Below are 18,401 nucleotides of genomic sequence, written 5' to 3' on the forward strand. Positions count from 1 at the left end.
TGCAGCCTGGAGTCTACTGCTATCTGGAAAATTATTTTATATAGGCCAAAGAAAGGCCTTTAAATTTAATAATTAGTTAAAAAGATATAAAGTGTTTTTAATATTATTTTCGTTAAACAGTCAACGAACAACGAAACAAAATAAAAAGATCTAGTCAAAAATGCATAATGCTCCGGATGGTTTCAACCACTTTATATAAAAATTAACGTACGCCCTATATCTGATTCTGCAAAATATTTTAACCATTATTGTAACAAATGTTAATGCCGCAGTTACAAAGAATAAATCATTGTAAAATTTACAAAAAATTGATTGTTGTTTTTTTTAAGCATTTAAAATCTATGGATCTATAAAACAAATTATACAACACTGATCTAAATTTTATTAATTTATTTTTTATGTAATAATAAAGAAATATTATACAACAAAAAATAACGTTGTCGTCTTCAAAGTTTTATAATAGAAAATATATTTTATTATGCGTAAGTGACTTTTTTAGTTATTTTAGCTTACCTGTCTTTGTACCGTGGATCGAGGAAAGTTGCCAAGGAGTAAAGTGGTTCATCTTCGATGTTACCAAATCTTGTGTTGACCGCTTGTAGTAGCGTACTTTTCATTGTTTTAATCCCTGCGTCCGTGTCTCTCTCCTGAGATTGCAGACGTTTTAGAACTGAAATTGTTGGAATAACATCCGCTGTGGAAGAACTTGATGAGCTTATGGCTCGAGTCAGTTCTTCAAATGGTGACAGTACGATCATCGTTTTCTCCAGCAATGCCCAGTGGTTTGCAGTCATCGATGCAGGCAGCTCGTGGTCGGCAGCAAATACACATAAAGTTCGCTTCTGTTCTAAGATGCTCTGAATCATGTAATATGTGCTGTTCCATCTGGTTTTGACGTCTTGCTGAAGACGCTTCAGTGGCATTTGAAATTCGCGCTGGAGTTTCTGCAAATGCGAGTATGCTAACGGGGAATGTTTGAAGTGCCCCACAATTTTTCTAGCACTTGCAATCACGTCGCTTACACTTCGTTGTGACAAAAGTCCCTCGTTAACAACAAGCTGAAGTGAGTGCGCAACACAACCCAAACTAGGGACCCCAAGGTCATCCATTGCTTTCTTCATATTGCTGGCATTGTCCCTTAAAATCACATGTACTTTGGATATAGGGATTTTCCACCCATCCAAAATTTATTTGATGGATGCTGAAATCACGCTGCTGGTGTGTGACCCTCGTAATTCCTTAACGTGTAGCACAGCGCTTTGCATAGCATAACTCTCATCCATCCAATGTGCAGTTAAACTTAAAAGAGACATGGGGCACACGTCGGAGCTCCAAATATCTGTAGTAAAGCTCAAGGACTGCACATCATTTAATTTGTCTGCAATTTGAGATGAAACTTTGGAATACATCTCAGGCAAAGCGGTCTCAGAAATGTACTTTCTAGACGGCAAACTGTATCGGGGTTCCAGATGTTCCTTGAGGCGACGAAACCCGATGTTTTCCACAACGGAGAGGGGCTGATCATCGAGAACGATGAATTCCAAGAGCTTTTCTGTTATTTTTACAGCTTTTGTGCTCTGTTGTGCCATTTGTTTTTGACTCTGAAAAGCATCCGTCAGGGTCATCTGCTTTGATGGATCATCCTTTTTACGCTTAACTTGTGCGAACTCCGTGTGTTCTTTTGCATGATGCTTCTGAAGATGCTTGATTAAATTTGTTGTATTGTAATTCGAAATACTACATCCACCTCGTGAAACTTTGGCTTTACAGACATTACAATTTGCAGTGCTACTTTCTGCTGAATCAAGCGTAAAATACTTCCAAATGAGAGACATGTTTAACGTGCTGAGGTAAATGGAAAGGATGCCTGCTAAACTTGCCTGTCTGACGCAGACGGCTGTGTAACATATTTAATATCATATTTATTATATTTTCATTAATGCAATTTAATAAATAGGGCAAGTGTATTTTTTATATAAATTCAGGCAATAATCTATGATGTTTGCTGTTTATTAATCAACCACCACGGGATCGGATTTGGATCGGTCACGCATCACCGATACCCGATCCACTCAAAATGCTTGGATCGGCGTCGATACCGAACCAAAATATCGGATCGGTGCATCCCTAGAAAAGACTAATGGCTCGGTTCCGACATCAGATGCTAATGTAAATATTACAAATACTGTATCGAGCACGCATAGTGTTTATCAAAATACACATGGCTCGATTCCGACATCAGAGTCAAGTCGGCAGTCAAACTGGGTGACTGTCAGGCGGCATAGTCATATAAGGCGTCCTTCTAAGACCCATAACGTTACGGCAATTTCTAACAGATTCGATCCCCTAAGGAGTACACCAGCTGAAACACCTTTTAAAAGTGCCCTGGTCATTGGAGATTCTATACTCAGGAACACTAACATTGAGGCACCAAACACCATAGTCGACTGTATACCGGGAGCCAGAACGTCTGACATTAGATCCAAACTTAAAGTGCTGGCTGATGCTAAGCAGAAGTTTTCTAAGATTGTTATTCCGCAGGCACGAATGACACCAGGCTCCGCCAGTCGGAAATCACCAAAGATACTATTAAGGAGATGTCAGACAATGTAATATGCTCTGGTCCCCTCCCCGCCTACCGGGGAGATGAAACACATAGTAGATTAGTGTCTCTCAATGGATGGATGTCAAAGTGGTGCCCTCAGCATAACGTAGGGTTTATAGACAATTGGAAGCATTTCTGGGGAAGACCATTCCTCCTAACCCGAGATGGCCTTCATCCGTCATCGGAAGGAAGTGCTATACTCACTAGAAATCTGATCAATAGTCTTAATTCTGATATAGTCTGACTATCCAGGGCCCAGGTCAGGAAACAGACGGATCGGCTTAACCGTCCATCTGTTAGCTGCCGTGATATGTCAACACCACTTATATCCCAGCACTTCGAGTCAATCTTACCGAAATATCAGCACATTTCAACTGTATCTGTTCCCCGAACAAATAAATACAGGGCACCGCTTGTTACATCAGATACAAATCTGATTAATATAAAATTAGAAAACAATACATTAACAGATGAATCTCGAATGTTAAAATTCGGCCTTCTTAACATTAGATCGCTTACCAATAAAGAACCTATTAGGGGTGTCACGATTCTCCAAATCCTCGATTCGATTACATTTTCGATTCTAAGGTCACGATTCGATCCGATTCTCGATTTTTACATATTTTTTATATGGCATATAATTTAGAAAAAAATGATATGCCATTATTTATTATTATTATTATTGTTACGGCTTCCAATAAGCTGTAACGTTGGGGAATGTAGAAGGCTTTTGACGCGTGATTAAAAGGTCCATACAGTCGGGAATAAGATTAAAGACAGCTCTTTATTGCTTCATCCAAAACATTCTTCATGAACAGCAATTCATAATCCATATCTTCAAAAACGCCATATCATCAAAGACAAACAAAGTCACTTATCTCCCCGCACGCTACCAGTTGTCACGGTAAAAAACCGTATGCTTCCTCCCCAACTACACACCTGTCAGTCATTAGACTTGTGCTTAATTATATAGGTCACCAAGTGCCACCTAGTGGACATCAACAAAATGGCTCCTACACACCGGCCCCTTAATTAATTATGGAAGCATAACATAATAATTACAAACTCACATAAAGGAGACATTTTAATTATGAATTACTTTCAAATTCATGACCTTTTACAAAAACAGTATATGGCTACACACCATTCAAATCAGTCATTAGAATCTAAAAGAAGACACAGTTTTCTTATAGGCCTTTCTAGAACACTGCTCTTGGTTTTAATCTTAACTGTACGCACAAGTCCCTTTTCGTCTGGAAAAGTTTCCAGTACTCTGCCAAGTGGCCATGAACCACGTGGGGCAGCTTGGTCCAGTAAAAGTACAATGTCCCCAGGCTTAAGACTTGGTCTTTCCTTTGTCCATTTTTGACGCCCTTGTAGAAGAGGTAGATACTCACGCAGCCATCTTTTCCAAAAAAGATCAGCTATATATTGTACCTGCTTCCATCTTCTTTTTACGTACATGTCTGCCTTTTCAAACAGACCAGGTGGTAAAGCAGGCTTGCCTTTCATGAGTAGAAGATGGTTCGGAGTTAAAGCTTCAAGATCGTTGGGGTCGTCAGATAACTTTGTAATAGGACGGTCATTTAAAATAGATTCCACTTCACACAGAATAGTATGGAAGGATTCATCATCCAAAGTCTGCTGGCGAAGTACAGAACATAGAATATTCCTGACCATACGAATAATGCGCTCCCATGCGCCTCCAAAATGGGAACCTGATGGTGGATTAAAATTCCACTGAACTCCTGCTTGAAGTAATTCCCTTTCAATTCGGTGAATATTCCATGCAGAGATAGCTTCCTTTAGTTCTCTGTTGGCACCAATAAAATTAGTCCCATTGTCTGATCTGATGTGTACAACTTGACCTCTTCGAGAAATGAATCTCCTTAAAGCATTTATACATCCATCAGTGTCTAGTGAATAAGCCACCTCGAGGTGCACTGCTCTACTTGCCATACATGTAAAGATGACTCCGTAGCGTTTTACATTAGTACGACCTCTTTTGACTTCGATGGGGCCAAAATAATCTACTCCAACATTTGTGAATGGTGGATGATCAGGAGTTATTCGTTCAAGGGGAAGATCAGCCATCTTTTGCTCACTTGCCATTCCTCTGAAACGCTTGCAGACTACACATTTAGAAATTACCTTTCTAGCAGCCGCATTAGCATTTGTAATCCAGTAGTTTTGTCTCAGTTTAGACAGCATATGATTTCTCCCACAATGACCTAGTTGTTCATGAATATGACGAAGTAGAAGACGTGAAATGTGCTGATCTTTGTGTAGTATGATGGGATGTTTAGTTTGAACAGGCATAGCTGCCTTACGGAGTCTCCCTCCAACTCGTAGGATGTCATTATCCAGGACAGGGTCTAACCTATATAGACTGCTCCCTTTTCTGACTCCACTTGATCCACATTTTAATGCTTCAATCTCTTCTTGGAATTTTTGTTGTTGACTAAAACAAACAATAGCCATTTCAGCTTCTAAGAGATTTTCCAATGACAATGACTGTTTATCCAGAGTTGTTTTGAACATGTTCATTTGTGCATCCATGGAGGATTTAGAAGTGCCAAGTGCAGTGCCATTTGTAGTCAATAACTCCTTCCTTTTGAGACATAACTTCCTTAATAGCTTCTTCAACTTAAGAATCCAAGCAATTGCAACTTTAAGTCTCTTCCAATCTGAAAAATAAGAGATGAACTGGCTAGTGGCATTTTGTTTGTCCTGCAGGATGACAGCATTTACCTTAATATCTTGTTTGACTTCTGGATCATCTGATGGAATTATGCTTTCCTCTATTGGAGACATCTGATAGTCGTCTGTTCTCCAAAGGAAACTGGGACCCTCAATCCATCTTTTGCTGTGTATAAAGGTGTTGATCTGCATTCCACGGGAAGCATCATCTGCAGGATTTTCCTTTGTGGAAACATATCTCCATTGCTGAAGCAGTGTTCTCTCTCTTACATATGACACTCTATTAGCAACAAAAGTCTTAAAACGTTTATCCTCATTCTTAATGTACTTGAGCACAGTCATGCTATCGGTCCAAAAGACAGAGTTGTCTAACTGAATCTTTAACTCCTTCTTCAACATTTCATCTACCTTAACAGCAAGCACAGCAGCTGTTAATTCCAGACGGGGAATAGTCACTTGCTTGAGGGGTGCTACCCTGGCTTTACCAAGAAGAAATGACACATGCACTTTATCTCTGTTCTTCATTTTGAGGTAAGTAACTGTGCCATATCCCTTCTCACAGGCATCTGAAAAATGATGTAAGCAGGCATCAGTTATCTCTCCAAAATCTGGAGGCTTGAAACATCGATTTACTTGAAAGTGTGCCATCTTGTTCAATTCAGAAATCCAATGGGTCCACTGACTCTGAAGTCCCGGAGGTATTTGTTCATCCCAACTCAACCTCTGCCTACACATCTCCTGTAGAAGTAGTTTGGCAGGCAATGTTAAAGGAGCGATAAATCCCATAGGATCATATACTGAGCTCACAACTGACAAGATTCCCCTTCTTGTACATTGTTGGGATTTCAACCTCATCCTGAATTGAAATGTATCATTTTCTGCATCCCACTGAAGACCCAAAGTTCTTTCCACTGGTAATTTGTCTCGGTCAAGATCCAAGCACCGAATGTCTTTGCTTCGGTGTTCTTCTGGAATAGATTGCAACACTTTACGATCATTACTGATCCATTTAGTCAGGCAGAAACCACCCTTCTGACATAAGGCAATAAGATCCTTTATCAAAACAATAGCTTCACCCTCAGAAGAGATGCTCTTTAAACAATCATCCACATAGAAACAATCAAAGACTGTTTCAACTACTTGAGATGGAAAAAATGATTGATTATCTTCAGCAGTTCGCCTTAATGCAAAACAAGCACAGCTTGGAGAAGACACAGCTCCAAATAGATGAACTATCATCCTGCAAGTAGTGAGTTCTTGATTCAGGTTTCCGTCAGACCACCACAGAAATCGAAGGAAATCTACATCCTCTTCTGCCACCCTGACCTGGTGAAACATAGCTTGAATGTCAGCCATCAAGGCTATGGGCTCCTGTCTAAATCGTAGCAAAACTCCTAGAAGTGAATTTGTAAAGTTGGGACCTTGCAATAGTTGATTGTTCAATGATGTTCCTTTGAATGTTGCCCCACAATCAAATACCACTCTTAGGGTTCCTTTCTTTGAATGGAATACTCCATGGTGAGGAACATACCAGACTTTTCCATCATCACGCTTCAACTGGTCTGGTGGCACCATTTCTGCATAACCTTTCTCCAGAACATCAGCAATGAACTTTGTGTATTCTTCATGAAGTTTTTCATTCCTTTCCAACTTCCTCTTCAAACCACTACAGCGCTGTTTGGCAACACACAAATTGTCAGGTAACTTGACATCATTACGAAATGGTAGCTTCAAACTATAGTGACCATGCTGTAATTTGACAGAGTCCTTCATTATTTTCATAAACTGTAGATCTTCTCTAGACATCTCATTCTTATCCACAAGATTTTCACTGAAGTCCTGGTTATACTGATTGTGAAGCAAGTGCTCAAGCTTTCCGATTGAAATCCTGTTGACTGTAACAGAAGGTGAACCAATTTCATCCCCACAGTCATTACTCCTTTCAGAAAGTCCACTGACTACCCATCCTACTAGGGTTCTAAAAGCATATGGTCCATTACCATGGCTATTAATTATTTCCCAAGGTTCCATTACTTGAGATGCATTAGCTCCAATCAGTAAATCAACATCAGCTTCAATGTGTGGAATTTTCACTCTGTCCAGATATGGCCAATTGGATAACTCCTTTTGAGTAACAATATTGTCAGAATTGACAGGCATGTCCCTTTGTGTGTATACTTCAGGAAGGGCAAAGAAATTATTACTGCCTATACCACTTATCTCCAAGTTTGTCACAGCATTACAAGACACAGATTGCTCTTGACCCATAGTGCGCAGAAAAATTTTAACCTTTTTTCCTCTGATGTTCAGGTCATTCATCAGCTTCTCAGAACAGAATGTGGCTGAACTCCCTGGGTCCAAGAATGCATACGTTTGAATCAATTTGTCACCTTTGACTGATTTCACTTGAACTGGGACGATTGGCATTAAGCATTTATCGTTACCGGCCCCTGTTTGTCCACAAGTTTGAGCAGAAACTTGGTTGCTTCTCCTTTCAGCATCTTCTTTAGATGGATTTACAGCTGGTGCATTTTGATGTATGTGTAAAACTGTAGGATGCATTTGCTCACACACTTCACAAACAAGGCGGTTTTTACATTCTTTACTTACGTGTCCTAACATCAAACAACCAAAACAAATGCCTTTTGCTTTCAAGAATTCAATCCTTTCTCGTTGTGACTTCTTCTTTAAAGCATAACACCTTTCAAGGACATGATTTCCCAGACAGAACAAGCAAGTTCTCTTAGCATTCGTCTTAGGTACAAATTGATTTCCCTGTTGCTGTACATTTTTTGTTGGAATTTGAGCAACAACATTTGCAGCAAAGCTGTTTCCCCTTGGTGTCTTAGTAGCAGGTGTCTTCACTACAGACTGATGTTCATCCTGAATGCATCCAAATATAGGATCAGACACCATTTTTACCTGACGTTCAGTAAACTCTACAATATCAGAGAATTTGGCCCTGCAGTTCTTCAATTCCATTATTTCACATGCTCTTTCTCTCCATCGTTCTCTCAATTTGAAAGGTAGTTTCATAACCACAGTTCTCATGTTGCTTGGCATGTTTAGCTCTTGCATATATGAGACATCATCAATAATGTTGCAACATGCACGTAGAAATAATGAATATGCATTTAAACCTTGTGCATCTTCCGTTCTGATTGATGGCCATCCCAATGCTTTCTCCATATAAGCAGTAGCTACCTTATATTCATCACCAAATTGCTCCTTCAGAAGACGTTTCGCTAAAGAGTAACCTGTTTCCGGTGCTAAATGTTGGCAACTACGAACCAGTTCTTTTGGTTGTCCTGTGGTGAACTGTTCAAGAAAATATAAACAATCTCTTTCGTTGGAAGTCTTCTCTTCCACTCCATGTTCAAATGCTCTTATAAAAGAAACATAATGAAGAGGATTACCATCAAAAATTGGGATTTCTCTCTTAGGAAGAGTATTAGGTTGAACTTGGTGTACCAAATATTCAGTCAACTCTTCCTGTTTCTTCAGAATTTCATACAGAGGTTGATTTTGTAATATCAAATGACTTGTGGCTTGAGCTGTTACCATGTTGCTGCTTGATGGTTGTGCAAAATGATGAATGTCATGGTGTTGAAAGACATTGTGTTGTTGCTGAGTATTGGTTCCTTGCTGTTGCTGCATTAATGTTGACTGAGATGGTGGTAATGTAACACTGCAGATAACTCCAGCTGTATTTGTTGGTATTTGACTTACTGGCACATATTCAGTAGCTTGTGGGTTTAGCACCTTTGGTCGTGTTGAATCAATAATTCCACATTCAGTTGCATTCCTTGAAGTTTGATCCTTTGCTCTCCATCTCCCTTTTGAGTGTGAGCTAGCAGAATGTGAACATTTGCTATGACCATCAACTGTACTCAGAACAGCAATTTTTGCATTTGAGGCAGCAATCTCAGCATCTAATTCCAGTTGTTCAATTCTTTTCCTTAGATCCTCCTGTTGTGCTTCAATAGCATGTTTGGGTCTTAAAGCAGCAGCACGTGCCACAAGTGCAGCTCTTTCTGCTTCTGCCTGTACCCTGGCTGATACAGTAGAAGAGCTGCTTTTTGAACTGCGCTTACTACAAGCAGTGACAACCTTTGACACATTTGATACACTGTCTTCTGGAACAACATCATCATCATTGTTTACATCTATAACCCCTTCAGATGGTTTCTGACACAATACAGGTTTAGACAACCATACATTCACATATTCAATAAATTCATTGATTGCAATCATTTTTGCTTTAAACCATACCTCATGTTTCTCACTTTCATCATCAGGTAACAAAATCAACAAAGACTCATGTGCTTCACGTGCCTGTAAACATACCTCATTAAAGCTTTCAAAAACATTTCGTACTTCAGACTCATATTCTTTGTCATCATGCATTAACCTTTTCATTGTCTCTATTATTCTGTGTGCTTTGTTCAATTTAGCCTTTCTCAGACTTTGCAATGAATCAAGCCTTTCAGCCAAAGCCTTTGGAGTTAACTTAATTGTCCTTTTTTGCATTTCAGGCTCGTTTTCATTAGAACACTTGTTTGTTAAAGCAGATTCCACCGCGTTCGAACACTGTTCATCCATCGTAACAAAGTACACAAAACGTTCATAACAAGAAATATGAAAAGTCAATTTGCTACCAATGCATTGGAATTACGCATATATTTTGTGTGCAGACCATGTACATTGTCATTATGTTGCAACAATTTAGGTACCTTTTAATCCAACGCAAATCGACTGTCCCTCTGTTGTAGCGATCTCCCCGATGACTTGAATCCAAAGGGAACAGCCAACTTTATCCATAATGTTGCACACAATCACGTATCCACGAACAGCTGACTTGTTTGCAATAAATCCGTAGCATTGAAAATGTTCCAGGCTCCGTTTCAATGAAGTGGCGTCTTCGTGATCACAAATCATGAAAAGCAGGTTTTTTACTTAATGTTACGGCTTCCAATAAGCTGTAACGTTGGGGAATGTAGAAGGCTTTTGACGCGTGATTAAAAGGTCCATACAGTCGGGAATAAGATTAAAGACAGCTCTTTATTGCTTCATCCAAAACATTCTTCATGAACAGCAATTCATAATCCATATCTTCAAAAACGCCATATCATCAAAGACAAACAAAGTCACTTATCTCCCCGCACGCTACCAGTTGTCACGGTAAAAAACCGTATGCTTCCTCCCCAACTACACACCTGTCAGTCATTAGACTTGTGCTTAATTATATAGGTCACCAAGTGCCACCTAGTGGACATCAACAAAATGGCTCCTACAATTATAATACTTTAACATTAACATGCACATTGCACAACTCGCATGGGGGTTTGTGGGCTTCACTTAACGCGAGAGCCTGTAGAGAGGATTCCTTCTTGCACACACATGACTATGCGCGGTTGGCAGTTACATGGATCGGGCGGATGACGTGACGAAAAATAATATTTTAATTAAATTCGGTCGACTGCTTGTTATTAGCTGTGTCCTTCTAAGCATGCGACCTCTCTGCCTTTCATAGTGGCAGCCACAGAAGTTCAAGAAGAGAACTGAAATGAGACGGTCTAGCCTTCGGAGGACCCACAATTTGCGTCACCTGCTGCACACGCCCCCAGTAGCGCCCACCGCGCCTGTCAGCAGAAAAAAGCGGAGACATTTCTAACTTATTAAAATAAATATGTAATCAGAAAAATGTTAATTTATTTTAGAACATATGACACATTGATGTAGATTAATCTATTCAACAGCATATCAAATAATCAACCTAGAAATATACGCAACATAAACAGAATAATATTAACACAAAACATAACTTATAATTCTAAAACAGTGACAAGAAAAAGTTTTCTAATAAATACACACTTTTATTTAATAAAGCTTTTAATTGTTTGGGATATCCTCAGCTGTTAAGGATCCATTCGTTCTATCATTAACAGCGTGGAGAAATGAGGATGCATTTTGACACAGCTCTTATCAACGAAGGGTACGTGACAAACTCAAAAATTGAGAATTAAAAACAAAGGAAATAGAAGGTCAGAAAAGGGTTGCCTGGAATAAGTTTTACAAAGTATTTTTTTTGTTATGCGGTTGCGGATGAAATAATAGTCCATCCGCGCATCTCTAACATGGACTTAATGCGCGTGTCTTGGACTCATAGCATTTGAAATAAATCCAGCATATAAGCAGCTGCGCTTCTCTCTGTCTCACGTGCACACGCTCTCGCATCTGTCCGAAGTCTAAACATAAACTAAAGTAGTAATCCTTATGTATTTGTTCAGTTTTATGCGTTTCATGCAAGCTGAGGCAAACTATCCTTTTGTTTAAAATATAACCCGCTGCATCTTTGTGCCTCTCTCACTCTCGCGCACGTCCAGAGAGCTGCGCTCTGTCCAAAGTCAGATCACTGGTAATCCTGTTTATGATATGCATTTCAAGGAGTTGTAGCAATACATCCCTCGTGTTTAAAATATGATCGCTTTCTGCTGGACAGATGTTTTTAAAGGCATCTCTGAGAGTTTTTTCCTCGCTTGGCAAGCCGACCAGACGTGAAATGGGGGCGTGGCAGCATCGACGATCCCATTTTTTTAATTCGAAGTTCGAAGCTGTGACTTAATTTCGATCGATTTCGATTTAAAATCGAAATCGTGACACCCTTAGAACCTATTGTCAATGAAATAATTACAGACCAAAACTTAGATGCACTCTGTTTAACAGAAACCTGGCTTAAAGCAGACGACTACATTAGTTTAAATGAATCCACCCCACAAGACTATTATTATAAACACGAACCTCGATTAAAGGGGAGAGGGGGTGGTGTAGCTACAATATACAACACAATTTTTAAAGTAAACCAAAAATCTGAGCTAAAATTTAAATCATTTGAACTAATGTTGTTAAATATGGAAATAACTGATCGTAACCACAAACAGCTTTCTTTTGCCTTAGCGACAATCTATAGACCACCGGGCCACCATGCAGATTTCCTTAAAGAAATAGCAGATTTCCTATCTGAGCTTGTAGTCACTGTAGATAAAGCTCTTATTGTTGGTGATTTTAATGTCCATGTGGATAACCCAAAAGACGCATTAGGACGTGCGTTTATAGATGTTCTAAATTCTCTCAATATTAGACAAAATGTGACACGGCCAACGCATACTCGTAAGCACACATTAGACTTAATTCTGTCACTCGGACTCAATATTAATGACGTCGAAATATCACCTCAGAGTGATGCAGTTTCTGACCATTACCTTGTGCCAGAACAATAATTTCCACCACTTAAGATAGCTTTATTAGCACTCTTCCAGACCTGTCCCAAATGAAACATGTAGCAGATAACTGTGACGATCTAGATATTGTAATAGAAAACCTAAACAATGTCTGTTCTAACACATTGGATGCCGTTGCTCCCATTCGAAAAAAGAGATTCAAAGAAAAACCGCCAGTTCCATGGTATGACCATCACACCGCAGCCCTTAAAAAGGCAGCTAGAAAAATGGAAAGAAATTATAGAAGCACAAAGTTAGAAGTATGGCGTGCAGCATGGAAAGAGAGTGTTAAACACTACAGACAGGCTATTAAAACCGCCAGATCTACATATCTTAGCAAGCTTATAAATGAGAATCATAATAACCCTCATTTCCTCTTTAGCACAGTTGCGAAACTGACTAGAAACAAAGAACAAACAGAAACCAATAGTAAACTTCAACACAATAGTAACGACTTCATGAACTTCTTTTCTAACAAAATTTCGCTATTAGGGAAAACATCGTAGCTACCCAGGCAGCCACCACTCTACCCATTAGTTCACTTAACACTAGACTACCATACGAACATCTTGATTCATTTAAACCTACTACAATAGATGAGCTCTCTAAACTAGTCACATCATCCAAATCATCGTCCTGTATATTAGACCCCGTTCCCACAAAACTACTTAAAGAGGTATTCCCTGTAGTGTCAACCCCGGTTCTAAATATCTTTAACTCATCGCTAGAAAAAGGATACGATCCAACAGCTTTCAAACTAGCAGTTATTAAACCGCTGATTAAAAAACCACAGCTTGACCAAGGAGAACATAATAACTTTAGACCAATCTCAAATCTCCCTTTTCTTTCGAAAATATTAGAAAAGGTGGTGGCAAGCCAGTTACGCACATTCTTGACAAATAATAGTACATATGAAAAGTTCCAATCAGGATTCAGGCCCCACCATAGCACAGAGACAGCGTTGCTTAGAGTTACAAATGACCTCCTATTAACATCCGATCGTGGTGAAATCTCAATTCTTATATTACTAGACCTTAGTGCAGCCTTTGACACAATAGATCACACAATCTTACTCAATAGACTAGAAAACTATGTTGGTATCAGTGGTCAGGCACTAGCCTGGTTTAGGTCATATCTAACCAATCGCTATCACTTTGTTTATGTAAATGAGTAAGAGTCATATCACTCCCTGGTTAAATACGGTGTACCGCAGGGATCAGTTTTAGGTCCTATCCTGTTCTCGTTATACATGTTACCCCTAGGAGACATTATCAGGAAACATAACATAAGTTTTCACTGCTATGCGGATGATACCCAGCTTTACATCTCCTCGCATCCCAGCGAAACACACACGTTTTCTAAGCTAAAAGACTGCATTAGCGATGTTAGTGACTGGATGGCACATAACTTTCTTAAGCTCAACTCCAATAAGACAGAGATACTTATTATTGAACCAAATCGCTACAAACATAATATGTCAGATTACAAATTGCACATAGATGGCTGTACTGTGGTGCCATCTTCCACGGTTAGGAACTTAGGTGTGATGTTCGACAGCAACTTATCCTTTGATAGTCATATCGCCAACGTCTGCCGCACAGCATTCTTCCATCTTAGAAATATCTCAAAAGTACGCCATATAATGTCTACATCTGACGCAGAGAAGCTTATTCATGCTTTTATGACCTCTAGAATAGACTATTGTAACTCGCTACTCGGGGGATGCCATTCAAATCAGGTCAACAAGCTTCAGCTAGTTCAAAACGCTTCTGCAAGGGTACTTACTCGATCTAAGAAGTATGACCACATAAGCCCAATTCTGGCATCTTTACACTGGCTACCAGTTAAATATCGCATCCAATTTAAAATATCACTAATCACCTACAAAGCTTTAAATGGCTTAGCACCCTCATATCTTAGAGAATTACTATCAGAATACAATCCATCACGCACACTACGGTCGCAAAATTCTGGTCTATTGATTATCCCTAGACTATCAAAAGTGTCTAAAAGTGGAAGATCCTTTTCCTACTTAGCCCCTAAGCTCTGGAATGATTTACCAACCGATGTCCGAGAATCAGACACAGTCGATCATTTTAAATCTAGACTTAAAACTTTTCTCTTCAACAAAGCATTCGCGTAATTTGTCTAGTAAAGGTTCTTAACTCGCAATAGTTATTTTCACGGAACAAAGCACTCACGGTCATAACACAGACCAACCAAATAAATAAATAAAAACCTTTTCTGCATGAACACTTAAAATGAATTGCATTAAATAGTTAACTGAACCTGCATTAACGACGACAGTGGGGCTTCTGGCCTTAGTCAAACGGTTTGGCACGTATGGTTGGGTTGCGATTTTGGTGCTTTCGTGTGTCTTGTGAATAGTATGCCATACGACCCGTTTGCCACTGAACCTGCATTAACGACGACAGTGGGGCCTCCAGCCTTAGTCAAACGGGTTGGTATGTATGGTCAGGTTGCGTTTTTCGCGCTTTCGTGTGTCTTGTGAATAGTATGCCATACATACCCGTTTGCCACTGAACCTGCATTAACGACGACAGTGGGGCTTCCGGCTTTAGTCAAACGGGTTAGCACGTATTGTCGGGTTGCGATGTTTTTGGCATTTTCTCCTGGTCCTGTAAATGGTATACAATATAGACCCGTTTGCCACTGAACCTGCATTAACGACGACAGTGGGGCTTTAGGCCTTAGTCAAACGGGTCGTCAGGTTTCATTTCCTCTTAAAGATCGGAAGGTGACCCTTAATTGCCATATATACCCTCGCATTGGGCCCCCAATTTGTTAAATCCTCAACTGTGGATAATATAATTATGCCGCAATAGTTAGTCTGTCTGGAACTAAGTTGAGTTAAACCACATCACTGTGTGACACTTCAATACATATGAACGGCCGCTACGCTAATACGATTTTGTTTTTCTCTCCCTGTCTCGTCCTCGACCCGAGGACAATGAGACAAACAGACCCAGTCCTGGTAGATGTGAAAGTCGGCACAGCTCTGATCTACTGGCCGTCCTTCAACGTGATGCCCAGCTGATGCCTGACTAACGATCACCGGCAGAACCGCGTAATCTCCGCTAAATCTCCTTATGTGTTCTCCCAAGGGTTTTTCCCTCCTAGGACTTATTTTTCCTCGGATTAAAGCCCGGGGTTTTTTTTCTCCTAGGGGGTTTTTCACCCCGGGGAGGCAGCCTTTTTGGGCTTTAACTAGCTTCCTCTTCTAGACGTTGCTTTAGTAATACGTGCACTTATAATATTGAGTCATAGCCGCAGCAAATTTAACTGCTCATGCTATCATGTATTTTGTTGTGCTATCTGTCGTTTCTCTGTGCTTTTCACTGCTTCTATTTATGTAAAGCTGCTTTGAAACAATTGACTTTTGTGAAAAGCGCTATATAAATAAAATTGAATTGAATTGAATTAAAGGAATAGTCTACTCATTTTCAATATTAAAATATGTTATTACCTTAACTAAGAAGAGTTGATACATCCCTCTATCATCTTAGTGCGTGCACGTAAGCGCTGGGGCGCACTGCGACACTTCGATAGCATTTAGCTTAGCCCCATTCATTCAATGGTACCACTCAGAGATAAAGTTAGAAGTGACCAAACACATCAGCGTTTTTCCTATTTAAGACGAGTAGTTATACGAGCAAGTTTGGTGGTACAAAATAAAACATAGCGCTTTTCTAAGCAGATTTAAAAGAGGAACTATATTGTATGGCGGAACAGCACTTTTGGGAGTACTTCGACTCGGCGCAGTAACACCCTCCCTCTCCCATTATGAGAGGGAGAAGGGGAGCGGATTTTTCAGGCGAGTTTGTATCAACTCTTCTTAGTTAAGGTAATAACATATTTTAATATTGAAAATGAGTAGACTATTCCTTTAATGTTCTTATCTTTATGAAAACCTCTGACTCATCTAGACAGCACCGGTCACTTGCTGTGCCTAAATTCATCCAGCTATGGGACAAACAGAAATTATGTGTTGTGTTAATCGTGCGTTAATAAAATTAGTGCTGTTAAAATTAATTTGCGTTAACGCGTTATTAACCCGTTAATTTTGACATGCCTGCCCGCTGCAGCTCAGTCGTGTAAACTTCCGAAATTTACCAGGATGCAATCGCATCGCATTCTTGCAGGAGCTGATCCACGTGCCCAGGGTGTGTGCGGGCGCGCGAGCAAACGAGAGAGATATAGATGCAGCGTTGCTTCTAATACTATTGTCATTTTCTTTCTAGTTTGTTTTACTAAACCGTATCTCCGCTATTTTAAACAGTACTACAGGATTTTTTTTAACTCCTCAAAAAAAAAATAGAGTAATGGTGACAGCCCTAAATCCAATGTAGAGATATATGCAATATAGTCCACGCATTTAAAGTGTTTTTAGCATGTAGAACTTTTCAGTCGGCTTTATCATTTTAAAAGTAGATCACCACACAAAAAAGTCTGGACAGCCCTGTCTTAGAGTAATTGTGAAACATGTAAGTCTTTTTGAGTTGCTGTGCCTTTCTTCTCAAATGTGTTTTTATAAATCTTATGCCTGCCCGCTGCAGCTCAGTCGTGTAAACTTCCGAAATTTACCAGGATGCAATCGCTTCGCATTCTTGCTTTCATGCAAGAGCTGATCCACGCGCCCAGTGTGTGTGTGTGTGTGTGCGTGTGAGCGAGCGAACGAGGGAGAGAGAGGCAGCGTTGTGCTGATTTATATGCTTCTGATACTATTGTCGTTTTCTTTGTAGTTTGTTTTACTAAACCGTATCTCTGCTATTTTAAACAGTACTCGACATGAACTCCAGGTTTTGTTTTAAACTCCTCAAAAAATAGAGTAATGGTGACAGCCCTAAATCCAATGTAGAGAAATATGCAGTATAGTCCAAGCATTTAAAGTGTTTTTAGCATGTAGATATTGTCATCTTTATCATTTTAAAAGTAGATCACCACACAAAAAAGTCTGGGCACCCCTGCTCTATATCATAGATCCACATTATCATGACGATGAAATTCAACAGTGTTATTTGCACTTGTACTGTTTGATAATTGCTTCATATACATCTTGTAAAATTTAATCAAAAATCATTTTAAATGTTTAATCAGCGCTGTCTCGCGGTCACAATGTCCACTACGGGAGCGCTAGATGAACTGACAGATGTATAGCATCAAATACGCATCCATTAACCAAATATATCCTTAGTTAATGTGCATTTTTATCATCAAATGTCAAAGTGTGGAAATACAACCATCAAGTTCCTGGACAATCGTTTCTGTAACGTTATAATAGTCCTAATTATGATGTTCATAAGAAAACCTGCATGAAGAAACATGTGTTCGCCTATTATATTAAAACAAATATTTACTCACACTTGTAAGGTAATACAAGTCTGTTTCAGGGGTTTTCAAACTTTTTGTGTGTGTGGACCACTATTTGTAATCAAGAATTTTCGCGGACCACCTCATAATACTTATTATAAAATATGTCTACACAAAGTCCTGAATTAATCTGCACATCTAAATAGTCTTACTTAGCACTAAAACTATAACATCAGTACAACAGGTTTCTTAACCTTATATCAGTATTATTTATATACATATTCTCAGTGTTGGGACAGTTCACAAATTTTAAAATGAACTAGTTCAGTTCATAGTTCATATTTGAAAATGTTGAACTAGTTCACAGTTCCAAAAATGAACTAATTTATAGTTATTTTTTCCCATGTTATTTTTTTTTTAATGATTGCCATTAGAGCCCATATAGAACCACCACAGACAGCAATTATTTGATCAGTTTTAACACT

The sequence above is a fragment of the Paramisgurnus dabryanus genome, chromosome 11, assembly GCF_030506205.2.
Source record: "Paramisgurnus dabryanus chromosome 11, PD_genome_1.1, whole genome shotgun sequence".
NCBI lineage: Eukaryota > Metazoa > Chordata > Actinopteri > Cypriniformes > Cobitidae > Paramisgurnus > Paramisgurnus dabryanus.